Genomic DNA, 23936 nt, shown 5'->3' on the forward strand with positions numbered 1-23936 from the left:
AGGTAGGCAGATTGAAACTATCCTCTGCTATATGCATTTTTTTTTGTTAATTAAAGTAATCCAAAACTGGGATTGACATTTTTGCTCTTTTATTTTTACTTAAAGTACAATAACTTTTACCATTTTAATTTGTTTTAATAGTATATTGACAGTATTGTTTTCTTTCAAAAATCCAATTAATTTTCTTTACCCGATTATTAAAATGGTAATTGACAAAAACAAACTACATTGTCACCAGAAGAGCAATACAAAATGTACAAGTGATATATTAAAATCATCTTTCCAGCTTGAATTTCAATGATGCATTGGGGCAACGATTTTGTGAGAAACATCTTCACCCTTAAATAAAGATTTTCTTAATTCCTTACCTGTGTGCTAATTAGATATCACCTTGTTTTCACATTAAACAGACTTCCACATGAGAAAACAGCAAAGATGCAGTGGCGTTAATGTTTCCTGGTGTCAACCTGTATTATTTCCGTAGATATTGAAATGAGGATGCATCTTGCTGCCTTTCCAATGAAGCATGTTTAATTTAGTAATAGGTGAAAAACCATCCCTACAAAGATGTTAATCAGATACTTGGCTTTGTGGACACTTTTCAGAGAACAAATTTGTTATCATAAAAATAAAGCCAGAAAATGAAGAGCTGTTTAATCACTCAATTGGATTTTTCTGCCAGCATTTTTCTTTTTCTCTGCAACCCACTGCTAAATTGTGCTTCCTAGCTGTTTTTTTATAAAATCACTTAATCAAATCTAACTCTGATTACATCAGAGAAGGCCAGGTACCCTACACCATAAGAGGGGGTTTGCAATTTTGACTTGTCTACTTAAATATCACCAAAATCTTATCACAAGGTCAATTACGTCCCTGGGTGGGATTGAACCACCAACCTTTTGATTAATAGCTGAACACACTAACCGATTGCGCCACAGAGACACTTTGCAAAAAGTACATACTGACAAAGACTAATAAGCATTCATCTAGAACGTTTCCTAGAAAAACTTTAAAAAGTCAATAATCTGGAAAGTTTTTGTAAGATGTTTCTTCCAGCAACCAATGAAGAAACACATTGGTACTTTCGCATGATGAGTGAGTGCTTCAGGATCTCTTGCACTTACATGTGTAGCAGAGTACTGCACTGGAAGCATGCTGGGCCCATAACCCAGAGGTAGGCAGATTGAAACTATCCTTTGCTATATGCATTTTTTTTTGTTCATTAAAGTAATCCAAAACTGGGATTGATATTTTAGCTTTTATTTTTACTTAAAGTACAATAACTTTTACCATTTTAATTTGTTTTAATAGTATATTGACAGTATTGTTTTCTTTCAAAAATCCAATTAATTTTCTTTACCCGATTATTAAAATGGTAATTGACAAAAACAAACTACATTGTCACCAGAAGAGCAATACAAAATGTACAAGTGATATATTAAAATCATCTTTCCAGCTTGAATTTCAATGATGCATTGGGGCAACGATTTTGTGAGAAACATCTTCACCCTTAAATAAAGATTTTCTTAATTCCTTACCTGTGTGCTAATTAGATATCACCTTGTTTTCACATTAAACAGACTTCCATATGAGAAAACAGCAAAGATGCAGTGGCTTGGATTTTTGAAAGAAAACAATACTGTCAATATACTATTAAAACAAATTAAAATGGTAAAAGTTATTGTACTTTAAGTAAAAATAAAAGCTAAAATATCAATCCCAGTTATGAATTACTTTAATGTACAAAAAAATAATGCATATAGCAAAGGATAGTTTCAATCTGCCTACCTCTGGGTTATGGGCCCAGCATGCTTCCATTGCAGTACTCTGCTGCACATGTAAGTGCAAGAGATCCTGAAGCACTCACTCATCATGCGAAAGTACCAATGTGTTTCTTCATTGGTTGCTGGAAGAAACATCTTACAAAAACTCTCCAGATTATTGACTTTTTAAAGTTTTTCTAGGAAACGTTCTAGATGAATGCTTATTAGTCTTTGTCAGTATGTATTTTCTGCAAAGTGTCTCTGTGGCGCAATCGGTTAGTGTGTTCAGCTATTTATCAAAAGGTTGGTGGTTCAATCCCACCCAGGGACGTAATTGACCTTGTGATCAGATTTTGGTGATATTTAAGTAGACAAGTCAAAATTGCAAACCCCCTCTTATGGTGTAGGGTACCTGGCCTTCTCTGATGTAATCAGAGTTAGATTTGATTTAGTGATTTTATAAAAAAAACAGCTAGGAAGCACAATTTAGCAGTGGGTTGCAGAGAAAAAGAAAAATGCTGGCAGAAAAATCCAATTGAGTGATTAAACAGCTCTTCATTTTCTGGCTTTATTTTTATGATAACAAATTTGTTCTCAGAAAAGTGTCCACAAAGCCAAGTATCTGATTAACATCTTTGTAGGGATGGTTTTTCACCTATTACTAAATTAAACTTGCTTCATTGGAAAGGCAGCAAGATGCATCCTCATTTCAATATCTACGGAAATAATACAGGTTGACACCAGGAAACATTAACGCCACTGCATCTTTGCTGTTTTCTCATGTGGAAGTCTGTTTAATATGAAAACAAGGTGATATCTAATTAGCACACAGGTAAGGAATTAAGAAAATCTTTATTTAAGGGTGAAGATGTTTCTCACAAAATCGTTGCCCCAATGCATCATTGAAATTCAAGCTGGAAAGATGATTTTAATATATCACTTGTACATTTTGTATTGCTCTTCTGGTGACAATGTAGTTTGTTTTTGTCAATTACCATTTTAATAATCGGGTAAAGAAAATTAATTGGATTTTTGAAAGAAAACAATACTGTCAATATACTATTAAAACAAATTAAAATGGTAAAAGTTATTGTACTTTAAGTAAAAATAAAAGAGCAAAAATATCAATCCCAGTTTTGGATTACTTTAATTAACAAAAAAAAATGCATATAGCAGAGGATAGTTTCAATCTGCCTACCTCTGGGTTATGGACCCAGCACTTCCATTACAGTACTCTGCTGCACATGTAAGTGCAAAAGATCCTGAAGCACTCACTCATCATGGGAAAGTACCAATGTGTTTCTTCATTGGTTGATGGAAGAAACATCTTACAAAAACTCTCCACATTATTGACTTTTTAAAATGTTTCTAGGAATCGTTCTAGATGAATGCTTATTAGCCTTTGTCAGTATGGACTTTTGCAAAGTGTTGCTGTGGCGCAATCAGTTAGTGTGTAAGGCTATTAACCAAAAGGTTGGTGGTTCAATCCCACCCAGAGACTTAATTGACCTTGTTATCAGATTTTGGTGATCTTTAAGTAGACAAGTCAAAATTTCAAACCCCCTGTTATGGTGTAGGGTACCTGGCCTTCTCTGATGTAATCAGAGTTAGATTTGATTCAGTGATTTTATAAAAACAGCTAGGAAGCACAATTTAGCAGTGGGTTGCAGAGAAAAAGAAATATGCTGGCAGAAAAATCCAATTGAGTGATTAAACAGCTCTTCATTTTCTGGCTTTATTTTATGCTAACAAATTTGTGCTCTGAAAAGTGTCCACAAAGCCAAGTATCTGATTAACACCTTTGTAGGGATGGTTTTTCACCTATTATTAAATTAAACTTGCTTCATTGGAAAGGCAGCAAGTGATGTCATCCAAGCAGTGGGTCAAAGTTGGCTTCAAACCTCGTCTGCTTATGAAAAGAGAAAAGGGGTATGCAGGGCATGGCGGCCTTTTGCGGTGCTTGGATGACCCCTAGTTCGCATTAAATAATGCAGTCGAGTTTCCCACATTTGGGGAAATCACAGGGGTCAGCATACCCAGAATGCAATGAATGAACCGCTCCCTGGGAGAACAGTCTTCATGACCATGGTATCTCCTATGCAAAATAAGTATGATTTGGGATAGGGCTGGGGAGGGCCGCTGCTCAGGCACATCTCTGTCAAGTAAAGGAGATTCAACTGAGGCAGCACAAGGGAACTCTCATCTGGGGACAACAACTGCAGGGAGAACACATATTTTCAGATGAACATGGGAGGGCAGAAGGCTGCCTAATACTGAAGCACCCCCAAACAACAAACCAAATGCAACAACTAGTGCAAGCATTCCTGGGGGAAGGCCTGCAGCAGATGGATTTGCATATGGCGATGTCATCCAAGCAGTGGGTCAAAGTTGGCTTCAACCCTCGTCTGCATATGAAAAGAGAAAAGGGGCGTGCAGGGCATGGCGGCCTTTTGCGGCACTTGGATGACCCCTAGTTCACATTTCTTGCAGCAGCTGGGCACTGTAACAGCTCCAGAGCTGCTCTGTAAGGCAAGTAAAAGGGTGTGGGCCCTGCAGCACTACCTGTAGTTCGCATTGTGCGAGACCCCTAGTTCGCATTAAACACCCCCACCCTCCTTCGGTGTGGGGCTCATGTTGGCCATGCCCCAGCCCCTGAAGCATTCACGCTGATTTCTTGCAGCAGCTGGGCACTGTAACAGCTCAAGAGCTGCTCTGTAAGGCAAGTAAAAGGGTGTGGGCCCTGCAGCACTACCTGTAGTTTGCATTGTGCTTTGGAAGGCACAAAGTAAGCAGACGGGAAGAGAAGTCAGGATAGTGCACAAGGGTATAGACGGGAGGGGCTCAAGAAAAAAGAAGTGGAAACAGACAGCAAACTAGGCTTCCAATGCACAATGCAAACTACAGGTAGTGCTGCAGGGCCCACACCCTTTTACTTGCCTTACAGAGCAGCTCTGGAGCTGTTTAATCACTCAATTGGATTTTTCTGCCAGCATAATTTTTCTCTTACGTCCTAGAGGATGCTGGGGACTCCGTAAGGACCATGGGGGATAGACGGGCTCCGCAGGAGACATGGGCACTTTAAGAAAGACTTTAGATCTGGGTGTGCACTGGCTCCTCCCTCTATGCCCCTCCTCCAGACCTCAGTTTACTACTGTGCCCAGAGGAGACTGGGTGCTTTTCAGGGAGCTCTCCTGAGTTTCCTGACAGAAAGTATATTTGTTAGATTTTTTTATTTTCAGGGAGCCTGCTGGCAACAGACTCCCTGCATCGAGGGGCGGAGGGGAGAGATGCACACCTACTTCTGTGAGTTGATAGGCTCTGCTTCTTAGGCTACTGTACAGCATTAGCTCCAGAGGGATCGGTACGCAGGTCTCACCCTCGCCGTCCGTCCCAGCGCCGCGCCGCCGTCCCCCTCGCAGAGCCGGAAGATAGAAGCCGGGTGAGTATGAGAAGAAAAGAAGACTTCAGAGGCGGCGGAAGACTTCATGATCTTCACTGAGGTAACGCACAGCAGTAAAGCTGTGCTCCATTGCTCCCATACACCTCTCACACGGCAGTCAGTGTAAGGGTGAAGGGCGCAGGGGGGACGCCCTGGGCAGCAATATAGACCTCTCTTTGGCAAAATAAATATATATGCAGCTAGGCACTGTATATATATATAAGAGCCCCCGCCTTTTTTTTACTATATTTGAGCGGGACAGAAGCCCGTCGCTGAGGGGGTGGGGCTTCTCCCTCAGCACTCACCAGCGCCATTTTCTCCACAGCACCGCTGAGGGGAAGCTCCACGGACTCTCCCCTGCTTATACCACGGTAGAAAGAGGGTCTTAAAGAAGAGGGGGGCACATAATTAGGCGCATATATATATGGAAATACAGCGCTACTGGGTAAACATAAAATTATTGTGTTTTTTTCCTGGGTCATATAGCGCTGGGGTGTGTGCTGGCATACTCTCTCTCTCTGTCTCTCCAAAGGGCCTTGTTGGGGAACTGTCCTCAGATAAGAGGATTCCCTGAGTGTATGGTGTGTCGGTACACGTGTGTCGACATGTCTGAGGTAGAAGGCTCTCCTAGAGAGGAGCAGGAGCAAATTAATGTGGTGTCTCCATCGACAACGCCGACACCTGACTGGATGGATATGTGGAATGTTTTAAGTGCTAATGTAAACTTATTACACAAGAGATTAGACAAAGCTGAAGCTAGGGAACAGTCAGGGAGTCAACCCATGCCTGTCCCTATGTCGCAGGGACCTTCGGGGTCTCAAAAGCGCCCACTATCCCAAATAGTTGACACAGATACCGACACGGATTCTGACTCCAGTGTCGACTACGATGATGCAAAGTTACAGCCAAAATTGGCTAAATGTATTCGATATATGATTATTGCACTAAAAGATGTTTTGCACATCACAGAGTCCCCTGTCCCTGACACGAGGGTACACATGTATAAGGGAAAGAAACCTGAGATAACCTTTCCCCCCTCACATGAGTTGAACGAATTATGTGAAAAAGCTTGGGAATCTCCAGACAAAAAGCTGCAGATTCCCAAAAGGATTCTTATGGCGTATCCTTTCCCGCCAATGGACAGGATACGGTGGGAATCCTCCCCTAGGGTGGATAAAGCATTGACACGCTTATCCAAAAAGGTAGCGCTGCCATCCCAGGATACGGCTACCATCAGGGACCCTGCTGACCGCAAGCAGGAGGTTACCCTAAAGTCCATTTACACACATTCTGGTACCTTACTCAGACCGGCAATTGCGTCGGCCGGGGTTGTAGCGCGGTGGCAGCGGAATTGCAGACCCGTCCTCAATTCCTGCTAAAAGTGGAATCATCCTTTCATATGAACCAACCTATTGTGATGCCTGTGGCTACGCGTGACTTGGAGGATTCCGAGTCCCTTGATGTGGTCAGGGCTTTGAAAATTTATGTGGCCAGAATGGCTAGAGTCAGAAAAACAGAAGCACTGTTTGTCCTGTATGCAGCCAACAAGATTGGCACCCCTGCTTCAAAGCAGACTATTGCTCTCTGGATCTGTAACACGATTCAGCAGGCGCATTCTATGGCGGCAAATCCATCTGCGAACTACAGGTAGTGCTGCAGGGCCCACACCCTTTTACTTGCCTTACAGAGCAGCTCTGGAGCTGTTACAGTGCCCAGCTGCTGCAAGAATTCAGCTTGAATGCTTCAGGGGCTGGGGCATAGCCAACATGAGCCCCACACCAAAGGAGGGTGGAGGTGTTTAATGCAAACTAGGGGTCAGCCAAGCGCCGCAAAAGGCCACCATGCCCTGCACGCCCCTTTTCTCTTTTCATATGCAGACGAGGGTTGAAGCCAACTTTGACCAACTGCTTGGATGACATCACCATATGCAAATCCATCTGCGGCAGGCCTTCCCCCAGGAATGCTTGCACTAGTTGTTGCATTTGGTTTGTTGTTTGGGGGTGCTTCAGTATTAGGCAGCCTTCTGCCCTCCCATGTTCATCTGAAAATATATGTTCTCCCTGCAGTTGTTGTCCCAAGATGAGAGTTCCCTTGTGCTGCCTCAGTTGAATCTCCTTTACTTGACAGAGATGTGCATGAGCAGCGGCCCTCCCCAGCCCTATTCCAAATCATACTTATTTTGCATAGGAGATACCATGGTCATGAAGATTTTTCTCCCAGGGTGAGGTTCATTCATTGCATTTTGGGTATGCTGACCCCTGTGATTTCCCCAAATGTGGGAAACTCGACTGCATTATTTGTGGTAGTGGGAGGCTGTGTTTGTGATTTCTTCTGGTCAGCTCTGGTAAAAGTCAGATTTCTTTGTTTCAGATTTTCCTTTAGCCTTGTTCTTCTTTCGAGAGTTCCCTTGTGCTGCCTCAGTTGGATCTCCTTCACTTAACAGGGGGGTGCCCGAGCAGCGACCCTCCCCAGCTCTAGCCCAACTCCTACTTACCTGCCAGGTGAGATACTATGATCATGAAGGTGCTTCTCCCAGGGCAAGGCTCACCCATTGCACTCTGGGTGTGCTGCCCCTGCGATTTCCCCAAATGTGGGAAACTTGACTGCATAATTTGTGTTTCCCCTGGTCGGCTCTCGTATAATTCAGATCTCTTTGTCTCAGATCTCTCTCCAGCCTAGTTTGCTGTCTGTTTCCACTTCTCTTTTCTTCAGCCGCTCCCTTCTATACCCTTGTGCACTATCCTGACTTCTCCTCCCGTCTGCTTACTTTGTGCCTTCCAATGCACAATGCAAACTACAGGTAGTGCTGCAGGGCCCACACCCTTTTACTTGCCTTACAGAGCGTCTCTGGAGCTGTTACAGTGCCCAGCTGCTGCAAGAAATCTGCTTGAATGCTTCAGGGGATGGGACATGGCCAACATGAGCCCCACACCAAAGGAGGGTGGAGCAGAAGGCTGCCTAATACTGAAGCACCCCCAAACAACAAACCAAATGCAACAACTAGTGCAAGCATTCCTGGGGGAAGGCCTGCCGCAGATGGATTTGTGGTGATGTCATCCAAGCAGTTGGTCAAAGGTGGCTTCAACCCTCGTCTGCATATGAAAACAGAAAAGGGGCGTGCAGGGCATGGTGGCCTTTTGCGGCGCTTGACTGACCCCTAGTTTGCATTAAACACCTCCACCCTCCTTCGGTGTGGGGCTCATGTTGGCTATGCCCCAGCCCCTGAAGCATTCAAGCTGATTTCTTGCAGCAGCTGGCCACTGTAACAGCTCCAGAGCTGCTCTGTAAGGCAAGTAAAAGGGTGTGGGCCCTGCAGCACTACCTGTAGTTTGCATTGTGCATTGGAAGGCACAAAGTAAGCAGACGGGAGGAGAAGTCAGGATAGTGCACAAGGGTATAGAAGGGAGCGGCTGAAGAAAAGAGAAGTGGAAACAGACAGCAAACTAGGCTGGAGAGAGACCTGAGACAAAGAGATCTGAATTATACGAGAGCCGACCAGGGGAAACACAAATTATGCAGTCAAGTTTCCCACATTTGGGGAAATCGCAGGAGCAGCACACCCAGAGTACAATGGGTGAGCCTTGCCCTGGGAGAAGCACCTTCATGATCATAGTATCTCACCTGGCAGGTAAGTAGGAGTTGGGCTAGAGCTGGGGAGGGTCGCTGCTCGGGTACCCCCCTGTAAAGTGAAGGAGATCCAACTGAGGCAGCACAAGGGAACTCTCGAAAGAAGAACAAGGCTAAAGGAAAATCTGAGACAAAGAAATCTGACTTTTACCAGAGCTGACCAGAAGAAATCACAAACACAGCCTCCCACTACCACAAATAATGCAGTCAAGTTTCCCACATTTGGGGAAATCACAGGGGTCAGCATACCCAAAATGCAATGAATAAACCTCACCCTGGGAGAAAAATCTTCATGACCATGGTATCTCCTATGCAAAATAAGTATGATTTGGAATAGGGCTGGGGAGGGCCGCTGCTCATGCACATCTCTGTCAAGTAAAGGAGATTTAACTGAGGCAACACAAGGGAACTCTCATCTGGGGACAACAACTGCAGGGAGAACATATATTTTCAGATGAACATGGGAGGGCAGAAGGCTGCCTAATACTGAAGCACCCCCAAACAACAAACCAAATGCAACAACTAGTGCAAGCATTCCTGGGGGAAGGCCTGCCGCAGATGGATTTGCATATGGTGATGTCATCCAAGCAGTGGGTCAAAGTTGGCTTCAACCCTCGTCTGCATATGAAAAGAGAAAAGGGGCGTGCAGGGCATGGTGGCCTTTTGCGGCGCTTGGCTGACCCCTAGTTTGCATTAAACACCTCCACCCTCCTTTGGTGTGGGGCTCATGTTGGCTATGCCCCAGCCCCTGAAGCATTCAAGCTGATTTCTTGCAGCAGCTGGGCACTGTAACAGCTCCAGAGCTGCTCTGTAAGGCAAGTAAAAGGGTGTGGGCCCTGCAGCACTACCTGTAGTTCGCATTGTGCGTTGGAAGGCACAAAGTAAGCAGACAGGAGGAGAAGTCAGGATAGTGCGCAAGGGCATAGAAGGGAGCGGCTCAAGAAAAGAGAAGTGGAAACAGACAGCAAACTAGGCTGGAGAGAGACCTGAGACAAAGAGATCTGAATTATACGAGAGCCGACCAGGGGAAACACAAATTATGCAGTCAAGTTTCCCACATTTGGGGAAATCGCAGGAGCAGCACACCCAGAGCAATGGGTGAGCCTTGCCCTGGGAGAAGCACCTTCATGATCATAGTATCTCACCTGGCAGGTAAGTAGGAGTTGGGCTAGAGCTGGGGAGGGTCGCTGCTCGGGTACCCCCCTGTAAAGTGAAGGAGATCCAACTGAGGCAGCACAAGGGAACTCTCGAAAGAAGAACAAGGCTAGAGGAAAATCTGAGACAAAGAAATCTGACTTTTACCAGAGCTGACCAGAGGAAAGCACAAACACAGTCCCCCACTACCACAAATAATGCAGTCAAGTTTCCCACATTTGGGGAAATCACAGGGGTCAGCATACCCAAAATGCAATGAATGAACCTCACCCTGGGAGAACAATCTTCATGACCATGGTATCTCCTATGCAAAATAAGTATGATTTGGAATAGGGCTGGGGAGGGCCGCTGCTCATGCACATCTCTGTCAAGTAAAGGAGATTCAACTGAGGCAGCACAAGGGAACTCTCATCTGGGGACAACAACTGCAGGGAGAACACATATTTTCAGATGAACATGGGAGGGCAGAAGGCTGCCTAATACTGAAGCACCCCCAAACAACAAACCAAATGCAACAACTAGTGCAAGCATTCCTGGGGGAAGTTCTGCAGAAGACGGATTTGCATACGGTGATGTCATCCAAGCAGTGGGTCAAAGTTGGCTTCAACCCTCATCTGCATATGAAAAGAGAAAAGGGGCGTGCAGGGCATGGCGGCCTTTTGCGGTGCTTGGATGACCCCTAGTTCGCATTAAACACCTCCACCCTCCTTTGGTGTGGGGCTCATGTTGGCCATGCCCCATCCCCTGAAGCATTCAAGCAGATTTCTTGCAGCAGCTGGGCACTGTAACAGCTCCAGAGCTGCTCTGTAAGGCAAGTAAAAGGGTGTGGGCCCTGCAGCACTACCTGTAGTTTGCATTGTGCATTGGAAGGCACAAAGTAAGCAGACGGGAGGAGAAGTCAGGATAGTGCACAAGGGTATAGAAGGGAGCGGCTGAAGAAAAGAGAAGTGGAAACAGACAGCAAACTAGGCTGGAGAGAGACCTGAGACAAAGAGATCTGAATTATACGAGAGCCGACCAGGGGAAACACAAATTATGCAGTCAAGTTTCCCACATTTGGGGAAATCGCAGGGGCAGCACACCCAGAGTGCAATGGGTGAGCCTTGCCCTGGGAGAAGCACCATCATGATCATAGTATCTCACCTGGCAGGTAAGTAGGAGTTGGGCTAGAGCTGGGGAGGGTCTCTGCTCGGGCACCCCCCTGTCAAGTGAAGGAGATCCAACTGAGGCAGCACAAGGGAACTCTCAAAAGAAGAACAAGGCTAGAGGAAGATCTGAAACAAAGAAATCTGACTTTTACCAGAGCTGACCAGAGGAAAACACAAACACAGTCCCCCACTACCACAAATAAAGCAGTCGAGTTTCCCACATTTGGGGAAATCACAGGGGTCAGCATACCCAGAATGCAATGAATGAACCTCACCCTGGGAGAATAATCTTCATGACCATGGTATCTCCTATGCAAAATAAGTATGATTTGGGATAGAGCTGGGGTGGCCCGCTGCTCAGGCACATCTCTGTCAAGTTAAGGAGATTCAACTGAGGCAGCACAAGGGAACTCTCATCTGGGGACAACAACTGCAGGGAGAACACATATTTTCAGATGAACATGGGAGGGCAGAAGGCTGCCTAATACTGAAGCACCCCCAAACAACAAACCAAATGCAACAACTAGTGCAAGCATTCCTGGGGGAAGGCCTGCCGCAGATGGATTTGCATATGGTGATGTCATCCAAGCAGTGGGTCAAAGTTGGCTTCAACCCTCGTCTGCATATGAAAACAGAAAAGGGGCGTGCAGGGCATGGTGGCCTTTTGCGGCGCTTGTCTGACCCCTAGTTTGCATTAAACACCTCCACCCTCCTTCGGTGTGGGGCTCATGTTGGCTATGCCCCAGCCCCTGAAGCATTCAAGCTGATTTCTGCAGCAGCTGGGCACTGTAACAGCTCCAGAGCTGCTCTGTAAGGCAAGTAAAAGGGTGTGGGCCCTGCAGCACTACCTGTAGTTTGCATTGTGCATTGGAAGGCACAAAGTAAGCAGACGGGAGGAGAAGTCAGGATAGTGCACAAGGGTATAGAAGGGAGCGGCTGAAGAAAAGAGAAGTGGAAACAGACAGCAAACTAGGCTGGAGAGAGACCTGAGACAGAGAGATCTGAATTATACGAGAGCCGACCAGGGGAAACACAAATTATGCAGTCAAGTTTCCCACATTTGGGGAAATTGCAGGAGCAGCACACCCAGAGTACAATGGGTGAGCCTTGCCCAGGGAGAAGCACCTTCATGATCATAGTATCTCACCTGGCAGGTAAGTAGGAGTTGGGCTAGAGCTGGGGAGGGTCGCTGCTCGGGTACCCCCCTGTAAAGTGAAGGAGATCCAACTGAGGCAGCACAAGGGAACTCTCGAAAGAAGAACAAGGCTAAAGGAAAATGTGAGACAAAGAAATCTGACTTTTACCAGAGCTGACCAGAGGAAAGCACAAACACAGTCTCCCACTACCACAAATAATGCAGTCAAGTTTCCCACATTTGGGGAAATCACAGGGGTCAGCATACCCAAAATGCAATGAATGAACCTCACCCTGGGAGAAAAATCTTCATGACCATGGTATCTCCTATGCAAAATAAGCATGATTTGGAATAGGGCTGGGGAGGGCCGCTGCTCATGCACATCTCTGTCAAGTAAAGGAGATTCAACTGAGGCAGCACAAGGGAACTCTCATCTTGGGTCAACAACTGCAGGGAGAACACATATTTTCAGATGAACATGGGAGGGCAGAAGGCTGCCTAATACTGAAGCACCCCCAAACAACAAACCAAATGCAACAACTAGTGCAAGCATTCCTGGGGGAAGTTCTGCAGAAGACGGATTTGCATACGGTGATGTCATCCAAGCAGTGGGTCAAAGTTGGCTTCAACCCTCATCTGCATATGAAAAGAGAAAAGGGGCGTGCAGGGCATGGCGGCCTTTTGCGGTGCTTGGATGACCCGTAGTTCGCATTAAACACCTCCACCCTCCTTTGGTGTGGGGCTCATGTTGGCCATGCCCCATCCCCTGAAGCATTCAAGCTGATTTCTTGCAGCAGCTGGGCACTGTAACAGCTCCAGAGCTGCTCTGTAAGGCAAGTAAAAGGGTGTGGGCCCTGCAGCACTACCTGTAGTTTGCATTGTGCATTGGAAGGCACAAAGTAAGCAGACGGGAGGAGAAGTCAGGATAGTGCACAAGGGTATAGAAGGGAGCGGCTGAAGAAAAGAGAAGTGGAAACAGACAGCAAACTAGGCTGGAGAGAGACCTGAGACAAAGAGATCTGAATTATACGAGAGCCGACCAGGGGAAACACAAATTATGCAGTCAAGTTTCCCACATTTGGGGAAATCGCAGGAGCAGCACACCCAGAGTACAATGGGTGAGCCTTGCCCTGGGAGAAGCACCTTCATGATCATAGTATCTCACCTGGCAGGTAAGTAGGAGTTGGGCTAGAGCTGGGGAGGGTCGCTGCTCGGGTACCCCCCTGTAAAGTGAAGGAGATCCAACTGAGGCAGCACAAGGGAACTCTCGAAAGAAGAACAAGGCTAAAGGAAAATCTGAGACAAAGAAATCTGACTTTTACCAGAGCTGACCAGAGGAAAGCACAAACACAGTCTCCCACTACCACAAATAATGCAGTCAAGTTTCCCACATTTGGGGAAATCACAGGGGTCAGCATACCCAAAATGCAATGAATGAACCTCACCCTGGGAGAAAAATCTTCATGACCATGGTATCTCCTATGCAAAATAAGTATGATTTGGAATAGGGCTGGGGAGGGCCGCTGCTCATGCACATCTCTGTCAAGTAAAGGAGATTCAACTGAGGCAGCAAAAGGGAACTCTCATCTTGGGACAACAACTGCAGGGAGAACACATATTTTCAGATGAACATGGGAGGGCAGAAGGCTGCCTAATACTGAAGCACCCCCAAACAACAAACCAAATGCAACAACTAGTGCAAGCATTCCTGGGGGAAGGCCTGCCGCAGATGGATTTGCATATGGTGATGTCATCCAAGCAGTGGGTCAAAGTTGGCTTCAACCCTCGTCTGCATATGAAAACAGAAAAGGGGCGTGCAGGGCATGGTGGCCTTTTGCGGCGCTTGTCTGACCCCTAGTTTGCATTAAACACCTCCACCCTCCTTCGGTGTGGGGCTCATGTTGGCTATGCCCCAGCCCCTGAAGCATTCAAGCTGATTTCTTGCAGCAGCTGGGCACTGTAACAGCTCCAGAGCTGCTCTGTAAGGCAAGTAAAAGGGTGTGGGCCCTGCAGCACTACCTGTAGTTTGCATTGTGCATTGGAAGGCACAAAGTAAGCAGACGGGAGGAGAAGTCAGGATAGTGCACAAGGGTATAGAAGGGAGCGGCTGAAGAAAAGAGAAGTGGAAACAGACAGCAAACTAGGCTGGAGAGAGACCTGAGACAAAGAGATCTGAATTATACGAGAGCCGACCAGGGGAAACACAAATTATGCAGTCAAGTTTCCCACATTAGGGGAAATTGCAGGAGCAGCACACCCAGAGTACAATGGGTGAGCCTTGCCCTGGGAGAAGCACCTTCATGATCATAGTATCTCACCTGGCAGGTAAGTAGGAGTTGGGCTAGAGCTGGGGAGGGTCGCAGCTCGGGTACCCCCCTGTAAAGTGAAGGAGATCCAACTGAGGCAGCACAAGGGAACTCTCGAAAGAAGAACAAGGCTAAAGGAAAATCTGAGACAAAGAAATCTGACTTTTACCAGAGCTGACCAGAGGAAAGCACAAACACAGTCTCCCACTACCACAAATAATGCAGTCAAGTTTCCCACATTTGGGGAAATCACAGGGGTCAGCATACCCAAAATGCAATGAATGAACCTCACCCTGGGAGAAAAATCTTCATGACCATGGTATCTCCTATGCAAAATAAGTATGATTTGGAATAGGGCTGGGGAGGGCCGCTGCTCATGCACATCTCTGTCAAGTAAAGGAGATTCAACTGAGGCAGCACAAGGGAACTCTCATCTTGGGACAACAACTGCAGGGAGAACACATATTTTCAGATGAACATGGGAGGGCAGAAGGCTGCCTAATACTGAAGCACCCCCAAACAACAAACCAAATGCAACAACTAGTGCAAGCATTCCTGGGGGAAGTTCTGCAGAAGACGGATTTGCATACGGTGATGTCATCCAAGCAGTGGGTCAAAGTTGGCTTCAACCCTCATCTGCATATGAAAAGAGAAAAGGGGCGTGCAGGGCATGGCGGCCTTTTGCAGTGCTTGGATGACCCCTAGTTCGCATTAAACACCTCCACCCTCCTTTGGTGTGGGGCTCATGTTGGCCATGCCCCATCCCCTGAAGCATTCAAGCTGATTTCTTGCAGCAGCTGGGCACTGTAACAGCTCCAGAGCTGCTCTGTAAGGCAAGTAAAAGGGTGTGGGCCCTGCAGCACTACCTGTAGTTTGCATTGTGCATTGGAAGGCACAAAGTAAGCAGACGGGAGGAGAAGTCAGGATAGTGCACAAGGGTATAGAAGGGAGCGGCTGAAGAAAAGAGAAGTGGAAACAGACAGCAAACTAGGCTGGAGAGAGACCTGTGACAAAGAGATCTGAATTATACGAGAGCCGACCAGGGGAAACACAAATTATGCAGTCAAGTTTCCCACATTTGGGGAAATCGCAGGAGCAGCACACCCAGAGTACAATGGGTGAGCCTTGCCCTGGGAGAAGCACCTTCATGATCATAGTATCTCACCTGGCAGGTAAGTAGGAGTTGGGCTAGAGCTGGGGAGGGTCGCTGCTCGGGTACCCCCCTGTAAAGTGAAGGAGATCCAACTGAGGCAGCACAAGGGAACTCTCGAAAGAAGAACAAGGCTAAAGGAAAATCTGAGACAAAGAAATCTGACTTTTACCAGAGCTGACCAGAGGAAAGCACAAACACAGTCTCCCACTACCACAAATAATGCAGTCAAGTTTCCCACATTTGGGGAAATCACAGGGGTCAGCATACCCAAAATGCAATGAATGAACCTCACCCTGGGAGAAAAATCTTCATGACCATGGTATCTCCTATGCAAAATAAGTATGATTTGGAATAGGGCTGGGGAGGGCCGCTGCTCATGCACATCTCTGTCAAGTAAAGGAGATTCAACTGAGGCAGCACAAGGGAACTTTCATCTGGGGACAACAACTGCAGGGAGAACACATATTTTCAGATGAACATGGGAGGGCAGAAGGCTGCCTAATACTGAAGCACCCCCAAACAACAAACCAAATGCAACAACTAGTCCAAGCATTCCTGGGGGAAGTTCTGCAGAAGACGGATTTGCATACGGTGATGTCATCCAAGCAGTGGGTCAAAGTTGGCTTCAACCCTCATCTGCATATGAAAAGAGAAAAGGGGCGTGCAGGGCATGGCGGCCTTTTGCGGTGCTTGGATGACCCCTAGTTCGCATTAAACACCTCCACCCTCCTTTGGTGTGGGGCTCATGTTGGCCATGCCCCATCCCCTGAAGCATTCAAGCTGATTTCTTGCAGCAGCTGGGCACTGTAACAGCTCCAGAGCTGCTCTGTAAGGCAAGTAAAAGGGTGTGGGCCCTGCAGCACTACCTGTAGTTTGCATTGTGCATTGGAAGGCACAAAGTAAGCAGATGGGAGGAGAAGTCAGGATAGTGCACAAGGGTATAGAAGGGAGCGGCTGAAGAAAAGAGAAGTGGAAACAGACAGCAAACTAGGCTGGAGAGAGACCTGAGACAAAGAGATCTGAATTATACGAGAGCCGACCAGGGGAAACACAAATTATGCAGTCAAGTTTCCCACATTTGGGGAAATCGCAGGGGCAGCACACCCAGAGTGCAATGGGTGAGCCTTGCCCTGGGAGAAGCACCTTCATGATCATAGTATCTCACCTGGCAGGTAAGTAGGAGTTGGGCTAGAGCTGGGGAAAGTCGCTGTTCGGGCACCCCCCTGAAAAGTGAAAGAGATCCAACTGAGGCAGCACAAGGGAACTCTCGAAAGAAGAACAAGGCTAGAGGAAGATCTGAGACAAAGAAATCTGACTTTTTCCAGAGCTGACCAGAGGAAAGCACAAACACAGTCCCCCACTACCACAAATAATGCAGTCGAGTTTCCCACATTTGGGGAAATCACAGGGGTCAGCATACCCAAAATGCAATGAATGAACCTCACCCTGGGAGAACAATCTTCATGACCATGGTATCTCCTATGCAAAATAAGTATGATTTGGGATAGGGCTGGGGAGGGCCGCTGCTCATGCACATCTCTGTCAAGTAAAGGAGATTCAACTGAGGCAGCACAAGGAAACTCTCATCTGGGGACAACAACTGCAGGGAGTACACATATTTTCAGATGAACATGGGAGGGCAGAAGGCTGCCTAATACTGAAGCACCCCCAAACAACAAACCAAATGCAACAACTAGTACAAGCATTCCTGGGGGAAGTTCTGCAGAAGACGGAATTGCATACGGTGATGTCATCTAAGCAGTGGGCCAAAGTTGCCTGGAACCCTCATCTGCATATGAAAAGAGAAAAGGGGTATGCAGGGCATGGCGGCCTTTTGCGGCGCTTGGATGACCCTTAGTTCGCATTAAACACCCCCACCCTCCTTCGGTGTGGGGCTCATGTTGGCCATGCCCCATCCCCTGAAGCATTCAAGCTGATTTCTTGCAGCAGCTTGGCACTGTAACAGCTCCAGAGCTGTTCTGTTAGGCAAGTAAAAGGGTGTGGGCCCTGCAGCACTACCTGTAGTTTGCATTGCGCATTGGAAGGCACAAAGTAAGCAGACAGGAGGAGAAGTCAGGATAGTGCACAAGGGTATAAAAGGGAGCGGCTCAAGAAAAGAGAAGTTGAAACAGACAGCAAACTAGGCTGGAGAGAGACCTGAGACAAAGAGATCTGAATTATACGAGACCTGACCAGGGGAAACACAAATTATGCAGTCAAGTTTCCCACATTTGGGGAAATCGCAGGGGCAGCACACCCAGAGTGCAATGGGTGAGCCTTGCCCTGGGAGAAGCACCTTCATGATCATAGTATCTCACCTGGCAGGTAAGTAGGAGTTGGGCAAGAGCTGGGGAGGGTCGCTGCTCGGGCACCCCCCTGTCAAGTGAAGGAGATCCAACTGAGGCAGCACAAGGAAACTCTCGAAAGAAGAACAAGGCTAGAGGAAGATCTGAGACAAAGAAATCTGACTTTTACCAGAGCTGACCAGAGGAAAGCACAAACACAGTCCCCCACTACCACAAATAATGCAGTCGAGTTTCCCAAATTTGGGGAAATCACAGGGGTCAGCATACCCAGAATGCAATGAATGAACCTCACCCTGGGAGAACAATCTTCATGACCATGGTATCTCCTATGCAAAATAAGTATGATTTGGGATAGGGCTGGGGAGGGCCGCTGCTCAGGCACATCTCTGTCAAGTAAAGGAGATTCAACTGAGGCAGCACAAGGGAACTCTCATCTGGGGACAACAACTGCAGGGAGAACACATATTTTCAGATGAACATGGGAGGACAGAAGGCTGCCTAATACTGAAGCACCCCCAAACAACAAACCAAATGCAACAACTAGTAAAAGCATTCCTGGGTGAAGGTCTGCAGAAGACGGATTTGCATACGGTGATGTCATCCAAGCAGTGGGCCAAAGTTGGCTGGAACCCTCATCTGCATATGAAAAGAGAAAAGGGTTATGCAGGGCATGGCGGCCTTTTGCGGCGCTTGGATGACCCCTAGTTCGCATTAAACACCTCCACCCTCCTTCGGTGTGGGGCTCATGTTGGCTATGCCCCAGCCCCTGAAGCATTCAAGCTGATTTCTTGCAGCAGCTGGGCACTGTAACAGCTCCAGAGCTGCTCTGTAAGGCAACTAAAAGGGTGTGGGCCCTGCAGCACTACCTGTAGTTCGCATTGTGCGTAGGAAGGCACAAAGTAAGCAGACGGGAGAAGTCAGGATAGTGCGCAAGGGCATAGAAGGGAGCGGCTCAAGAAAAGAGAAGTGGAAACAGACAGCAAACTAGGCTGGAGAGAGACCTGAGACAAAGAGATCTGAATTATACGAGAGCCGACCAGGGGAAACACAAATTATGCAGTCAAGTTTCCCACATTTGGGGAAATCGCAGGGGCAGCACACCCAGAGTGCAATGGGTGAGCCTTGCCCTGGGAGAAGCACCTTCATGATCATAGTATCTCACCTGGCAGGTAAGTAGGAGTTGGGCAAGAGCTGGGGAGGGTCGCTGCTCGGGCACCCCCCTGTCAAGTGAAGGAGATCCAACTGAGGCAGCACAAAGGAACTCTCGAAAGAAGAACAAGGCTAGAGGAAGATCTGAGACAAAGAAATCTGACTTTTACCAGAGCTGACCAGAAGAAAGCACAAACACAGTCCCCCCACTACCAACAAATAAAGCAGTCGCGTTTCCCACATTTGGGGAAATCACAGGGGTCAGCATACCCAGAATGCAATGAATGAACCTCACCCTGGGAGAGTAATCTTCATGACCATGGTATCTCCTATGCAAAATAAGTATGATTTGGGATAGGGCTGGGGAGGGCCGCTGCTCATGCACATCTCTGTCAAGTAAAGGAGATTCAACTGAGGCAGCACAAGGGAACTCTCATCTGGGGACAACAACTGCAGGGAGAACACATATTTTCAGATGAACATGGGAGGGCAGAAGGCTGCCTAATACTGAAGCACCCCCAAACAACAAACCAAATGCAACAACTAGTGCAAGCATTCCTGGGGGAAGGCCTGCAGCAGATGGATTTGCATACGGTGATGTCATCCAAGCAGTGGGTCAAAGTTGGCTTCAACCCTCGTCTACATATGAAAAGAGAAAAGGGGCGTGCAGGGCATGGCGGCCTTTTGCGACGCTTGGATGACCCCTAGTTCGCATTAAACACCTCCACCCTCCTTCGGTGTGGGGCTCATGTTGGCTATGCCCCAGCCCCTGAAGCATTCAAGCTGATTTCTTGCAGCAGCTGGGCACTGTAACAGCTCCAGAGCTGCTCTGTACGGCAAGTAAAAGGGTGTGGGCCCTGCAGCACTACCTGTAGTTTGCATTGTGCATTGGAAGGCACAAAGAAAGCAGACAGGAGGAGAAGTCAGGATAGTGCACAAGGGTATAAAAGGGAGGGGCTCATGAAAAAAGAAGTGGAAACAGACAGCAAATTAGGCTGGAGAGAGACCTGAGACAAAGAGATCTGAATTATACGAGAGCCGACCAGGGGAAACACAAATTATGCAGTCAAGCTTCCCACATTTGGGGAAATCAGAGTGCAATGGGTGAGCCTTGCCCTGGGAGAAGCACCTTCATGATCATAGTATCTCACCTGGCAGGTAAGTAGAAGTTGGGCTAGAGCTGGGGAGGGTCGCTGCTCGGGCACCCCCCTGTCAAGTGAAAGAGATCCAACTGAGGCAGCACAAGGGAACTCTCGAAAGAAGAACAAGGCTAGAGGAAGATCTGAGACAAATAAATCTGACTTTTACCAGAGCTGACCAGAGGAAAGCACAAACACAGTCCCCCACTACCACAAATAATGCAGTCGAGTTTCCCACATTTGGGGAAATCACAGGGGTCAGCATACCCAGAATACAATGAATGAACCTCACCCTGGGAGAACAATCTTCATGACCATGGTATCTCCTATGCAAAATAAGTATGATTTGGGATAGGGCTGGGGAGGGCCGCTGCTCAGGCACATCTCTGTCAAGTAAAGGAGATTCAACTGAGGCAGCACAAGGGAACTCTCATCTGGGGACAACAACTGCAGGGAGAACACATATTTTCAGATGAACATGGGAGGGCAGAAGGCTGCTTAATACTGAAGCACCCCCAAACAACAAACCAAATGCAACAACTAGTGCAAGCATTCCTGGGGGAAGGCCTGCAGCAGATGGATTTGCATACGGTGATGTCATCCAAGCAGTGGGTCAAAGTTGGCTTCAACCCTCGTCTGCATATGAAAAGAGAAAAGGGGCGTGCAGGGCATGGCGGCCTTTTGCGGCGCTTGGATGACCCCTAGTTCACATTAAACACCTCCACCCTCCTTCGGTGTGGGGCTCATGTTGGCTATGCCCCAGCCCCTGAAGCATTCAAGCTGATTTCTTGCAGCAGCTGGGCACTGTAACAGCTCCAGAGCTGCTCTGTACGGCAAGTAAAAGGGTGTGGGCCCTGCAGCACTACCTGTAGTTTGCATTGTGCATTGGAAGGCACAAAGTAAGCAGACAGGAGGAGAAGTCAGGATAGTGCACAAGGGTATAAAAGGGAGGGGCTCATGAAAAAAGAAGTGGAAACAGACAGCAAACTAGGCTGGAGAGAGACCTGAGACAAAGAGATCTGAATTATACGAGAGCTGACCAGGGGAAACACAAATTATGCAGTCAAGCTTCCCACATTTGGGGAAATCGCAGGGGCACCACACCCAGAGTGCAATGGGTGAGCCTTGCCCTGGGAGAAGCACCTTCATGATCAAAGTATCTCACCTGGCAGGTAAGTAGGAGTTGGGCTAGAGCTGAGGAGGGTCGCTGCTCTGGCACCCCCCTGTCAAGTGAAAGAGATCCAACTGAGGCAGCACAAGGGAACTCTCGAAAGAAGAACAAGGCTAGAGGAAGATCTGAGACAAATAAATCTGACTTTTATCAGAGCTGTCCAGAGGAAAGCACAAACACAGTCCCCCACTACCACAAATAATGCAGTCGAGTTTCCCACATTTGGGGAAATCACAGGGGTCAGCATACCCAGAATGCAATGAATGAACCTCACCCTGGGAGAACAATCTTCATGACCATGGTATCGCCTATGCAAAATAAGTATGATTTTGGATAGGGCTGGGGAGGGCCGCTGCTCAGGCACATCTCTGTCAAGTAAAGGAGATTCAACTGAGGCAGCACAAGGGAACTCTCATCTGGGGACAACAACTGCAGGGAGAACACATATTTCCAGATAAACATGGGAGGGCAGAAGGCTGCCTAATACTGAAGCACCCCCAAACAACAAACCAAATGCAACAACTAGTACAAGCATTCCTGGGGGAAGGCCTGCAGCAGATGGATTTGCATATGGTGATGTCATCCAAGCAGTGGGTCAAAGTTGGCTTCAACCCTCGTCTGCATATGAAAAGAGAAAAGGGGCGTGCAGGGCATGGCGGCCTTTTGCGGCGCTTGGATGACCCCTAGTTCGCATTAAACACCTCCACCCTCCTTCGGTGTGGGGCTCATGTTGGCTATGCCCCAGCCCCTGAAGCATTCAAGCTGATTTCTTGCAGCAGCTGGGCACTGTAACAGCTCCAGAGCTGCTCTGAACGGCAAGTAAAAGGGTGTGGGCCCTGCAGCACTACCTGTAGTTTGCATTGTGCATTGGAAGGCACAAAGTAAGCAGACGGGAGAAGTCAGGATAGTGCGCAAGGGCATAGAAGGGAGCGGCTCAAGAAAAGAGAAGTTGAAACAGACAGCAAACTAGGCTGGAGAGAGACCTGAGACAAAGAGATCTGAATTATATGAGAGCCGACCAGGGGAAACACAAATTATGCAGTCAAGTTTCCCACATTTGGGGAAATCGCAGGAGCAGCACACCCAGAGTGCAATGGGTGAGCCTTGCCCTGGGAGAAGCACCTACATGATCATAGTATCTCACCTGCCAGGTAAGTAGAAGTTGGGCTAGAGCTGGGGAGGGTCGCTGCTCGGGTACCCCCCTGTCAAGTGAAGGAGATCCAACTGAGGCAGCACAAGGGAACTCTCGAAAGAAGAACAAGGCTAGAGGAAGATCTGAGACAAATAAATCTGACTTTTACCAGAGCTGACCAGAGGAAAGCACAAACACAGTCCCCCACTACCACAAATAATGCAGTCGAGTTTCCCACATTTGGGGAAATCACAGGGGTCAGCATACCCAGAATGCAATGAATGAACCTCACCCTGGGAGAACAATCTTCATGACCATGGTATCTCCTATGCAAAATAAGTATGATTTGGGATAGGGCTGGGGAGGGCCGCTGCTCAGGCACATCTCTGTCAAGTAAAGGAGATTCAACTGAGGCAGCACAAGGGAACTCTCATCTGGGGACAACAACTGCAGGGAGAACACAAATTTTCAGATGAACATGGGAGGGCAGAAGGCTGCCTAATAATGAAGCACCCCCAAACAACAAACCAAATGCAACAACTAGTGCAAGCATTCCTGGGGGAAGGCCTGCAGCAGATGGATTTGCATACGGTGATGTCATCCAAGCAGTGGGTCAAACAACAAACCAAATGCAACAACTAGTGCAAGCATTCCTGGGGGAAGGCCTGCAGCAGATGGATTTGCATACGGTGATGTCATCCAAGCAGTGGGTCAAAGTTGGCTTCAACCCTCGTCTGCATATGAAAAGAGAAAAGGGGCGTGCAGGGCATGGCGGCCTTTTGCGGCGCTTGGATGACCCCTAGTTCGCATTAAACACCTCCACCCTCCTTCGGTGTGGGGCTCATGTTGGCTATGCCCCAGCCCCTGAAGCATTCAAGCTGATTTCTTGCAGCAGCTGGGCACTGTAACAGCTCCAGAGCTGCTCTGTACGGCAAGTAAAAGGGTGTGGGCCCTGCAGCACTACCTGTAGTTTGCATTGTGCATTGGAAGGCACAAAGTAAGCAGGCAAGGTCCAGAGAACAGTTAGAGGTCGGAGTAGCACTATCTCAAGTAGTACTACGACAGCACGGATGGATTCTAAATATTCCAAAATCGCAGCTGATTCCGACGACACGTCTGCTGTTCCTAGGGATGATTCTGGACACAGTACAGAAAAAGGTGTTTCTCCCGGAGGAGAAAGCCAAGGAGTTATCCGACATAGTCAGGAACCTCCTAAGACCAGGCCAAGTGTCAGTACAATGCACAATGGTCCTGGGAAAGATGGTGGCTTCTTACGAAGCGATTCCATTCGGCAGATTCCATGCAAGAACTTT

The 23936-nt window shown here is 47.6% G+C and overlaps 26 non-coding genes and 2 pseudogenes across 26 annotated transcripts; 2 read left to right on the plus strand and 26 right to left on the minus strand.

Moving 5' to 3' along the window:
- Positions 1–3696: 3696 nt before the first annotated feature.
- Positions 3697–3875, minus strand: LOC135035259 (U1 spliceosomal RNA; annotated as a pseudogene).
- Positions 3876–7372: 3497 nt separating this feature from the next.
- LOC135035317 (U1 spliceosomal RNA) lies at positions 7373–7536 on the plus strand. Its single transcript, XR_010230378.1, has one exon. It is a non-coding gene; the product is annotated as a U1 spliceosomal RNA (small nuclear RNA).
- A 152-nt stretch (positions 7537–7688) lies between these two features.
- Positions 7689–7851, plus strand: LOC135035211 (U1 spliceosomal RNA). Its single transcript, XR_010230283.1, has one exon. It is a non-coding gene; the product is annotated as a U1 spliceosomal RNA (small nuclear RNA).
- An 824-nt stretch (positions 7852–8675) lies between these two features.
- On the minus strand, positions 8676–8838 carry LOC135035232 (U1 spliceosomal RNA). The gene has a single exon (XR_010230303.1). It is a non-coding gene; the product is annotated as a U1 spliceosomal RNA (small nuclear RNA).
- A 152-nt stretch (positions 8839–8990) lies between these two features.
- LOC135035316 (U1 spliceosomal RNA) lies at positions 8991–9154 on the minus strand. The gene has a single exon (XR_010230377.1). It is a non-coding gene; the product is annotated as a U1 spliceosomal RNA (small nuclear RNA).
- A 674-nt stretch (positions 9155–9828) lies between these two features.
- On the minus strand, positions 9829–9989 carry LOC135035253 (U1 spliceosomal RNA). Its single transcript, XR_010230320.1, has one exon. It is a non-coding gene; the product is annotated as a U1 spliceosomal RNA (small nuclear RNA).
- Positions 9990–10141: 152 nt separating this feature from the next.
- LOC135035289 (U1 spliceosomal RNA) lies at positions 10142–10305 on the minus strand. Its single transcript, XR_010230351.1, has one exon. It is a non-coding gene; the product is annotated as a U1 spliceosomal RNA (small nuclear RNA).
- A 674-nt stretch (positions 10306–10979) lies between these two features.
- Positions 10980–11142, minus strand: LOC135035230 (U1 spliceosomal RNA). Its single transcript, XR_010230301.1, has one exon. It is a non-coding gene; the product is annotated as a U1 spliceosomal RNA (small nuclear RNA).
- Positions 11143–11294: 152 nt separating this feature from the next.
- LOC135035305 (U1 spliceosomal RNA) lies at positions 11295–11458 on the minus strand. The gene has a single exon (XR_010230366.1). It is a non-coding gene; the product is annotated as a U1 spliceosomal RNA (small nuclear RNA).
- A 673-nt stretch (positions 11459–12131) lies between these two features.
- Positions 12132–12294, minus strand: LOC135035225 (U1 spliceosomal RNA). Its single transcript, XR_010230296.1, has one exon. It is a non-coding gene; the product is annotated as a U1 spliceosomal RNA (small nuclear RNA).
- Positions 12295–12446: 152 nt separating this feature from the next.
- Positions 12447–12610, minus strand: LOC135035320 (U1 spliceosomal RNA). Its single transcript, XR_010230381.1, has one exon. It is a non-coding gene; the product is annotated as a U1 spliceosomal RNA (small nuclear RNA).
- A 674-nt stretch (positions 12611–13284) lies between these two features.
- LOC135035234 (U1 spliceosomal RNA) lies at positions 13285–13447 on the minus strand. The gene has a single exon (XR_010230304.1). It is a non-coding gene; the product is annotated as a U1 spliceosomal RNA (small nuclear RNA).
- A 152-nt stretch (positions 13448–13599) lies between these two features.
- On the minus strand, positions 13600–13763 carry LOC135035313 (U1 spliceosomal RNA). Its single transcript, XR_010230374.1, has one exon. It is a non-coding gene; the product is annotated as a U1 spliceosomal RNA (small nuclear RNA).
- Positions 13764–14437: 674 nt separating this feature from the next.
- LOC135035231 (U1 spliceosomal RNA) lies at positions 14438–14600 on the minus strand. The gene has a single exon (XR_010230302.1). It is a non-coding gene; the product is annotated as a U1 spliceosomal RNA (small nuclear RNA).
- A 152-nt stretch (positions 14601–14752) lies between these two features.
- Positions 14753–14916, minus strand: LOC135035314 (U1 spliceosomal RNA). The gene has a single exon (XR_010230375.1). It is a non-coding gene; the product is annotated as a U1 spliceosomal RNA (small nuclear RNA).
- A 674-nt stretch (positions 14917–15590) lies between these two features.
- Positions 15591–15753, minus strand: LOC135035235 (U1 spliceosomal RNA). Its single transcript, XR_010230305.1, has one exon. It is a non-coding gene; the product is annotated as a U1 spliceosomal RNA (small nuclear RNA).
- Positions 15754–15905: 152 nt separating this feature from the next.
- LOC135035315 (U1 spliceosomal RNA) lies at positions 15906–16069 on the minus strand. Its single transcript, XR_010230376.1, has one exon. It is a non-coding gene; the product is annotated as a U1 spliceosomal RNA (small nuclear RNA).
- A 674-nt stretch (positions 16070–16743) lies between these two features.
- LOC135035212 (U1 spliceosomal RNA) lies at positions 16744–16906 on the minus strand. The gene has a single exon (XR_010230284.1). It is a non-coding gene; the product is annotated as a U1 spliceosomal RNA (small nuclear RNA).
- A 152-nt stretch (positions 16907–17058) lies between these two features.
- On the minus strand, positions 17059–17222 carry LOC135035288 (U1 spliceosomal RNA). The gene has a single exon (XR_010230350.1). It is a non-coding gene; the product is annotated as a U1 spliceosomal RNA (small nuclear RNA).
- A 674-nt stretch (positions 17223–17896) lies between these two features.
- Positions 17897–18059, minus strand: LOC135035221 (U1 spliceosomal RNA). The gene has a single exon (XR_010230292.1). It is a non-coding gene; the product is annotated as a U1 spliceosomal RNA (small nuclear RNA).
- Positions 18060–18211: 152 nt separating this feature from the next.
- Positions 18212–18375, minus strand: LOC135035286 (U1 spliceosomal RNA). Its single transcript, XR_010230348.1, has one exon. It is a non-coding gene; the product is annotated as a U1 spliceosomal RNA (small nuclear RNA).
- Positions 18376–19046: 671 nt separating this feature from the next.
- On the minus strand, positions 19047–19209 carry LOC135035213 (U1 spliceosomal RNA). The gene has a single exon (XR_010230285.1). It is a non-coding gene; the product is annotated as a U1 spliceosomal RNA (small nuclear RNA).
- Positions 19210–19361: 152 nt separating this feature from the next.
- On the minus strand, positions 19362–19527 carry LOC135035210 (U1 spliceosomal RNA). Its single transcript, XR_010230282.1, has one exon. It is a non-coding gene; the product is annotated as a U1 spliceosomal RNA (small nuclear RNA).
- A 972-nt stretch (positions 19528–20499) lies between these two features.
- Positions 20500–20663, minus strand: LOC135035287 (U1 spliceosomal RNA). The gene has a single exon (XR_010230349.1). It is a non-coding gene; the product is annotated as a U1 spliceosomal RNA (small nuclear RNA).
- Positions 20664–21337: 674 nt separating this feature from the next.
- LOC135035254 (U1 spliceosomal RNA) lies at positions 21338–21500 on the minus strand. The gene has a single exon (XR_010230321.1). It is a non-coding gene; the product is annotated as a U1 spliceosomal RNA (small nuclear RNA).
- A 152-nt stretch (positions 21501–21652) lies between these two features.
- On the minus strand, positions 21653–21816 carry LOC135035294 (U1 spliceosomal RNA). The gene has a single exon (XR_010230356.1). It is a non-coding gene; the product is annotated as a U1 spliceosomal RNA (small nuclear RNA).
- A 692-nt stretch (positions 21817–22508) lies between these two features.
- On the minus strand, positions 22509–22650 carry LOC135035326 (U1 spliceosomal RNA; annotated as a pseudogene).
- A 152-nt stretch (positions 22651–22802) lies between these two features.
- Positions 22803–22966, minus strand: LOC135035299 (U1 spliceosomal RNA). Its single transcript, XR_010230361.1, has one exon. It is a non-coding gene; the product is annotated as a U1 spliceosomal RNA (small nuclear RNA).
- Between the last annotated feature and the right edge of the window lie 970 nt (positions 22967–23936).

The sequence above is a fragment of the Pseudophryne corroboree genome, unplaced genomic scaffold (genome assembly GCF_028390025.1).
Source record: "Pseudophryne corroboree isolate aPseCor3 unplaced genomic scaffold, aPseCor3.hap2 scaffold_596, whole genome shotgun sequence".
Lineage (NCBI taxonomy): Eukaryota > Metazoa > Chordata > Amphibia > Anura > Myobatrachidae > Pseudophryne > Pseudophryne corroboree.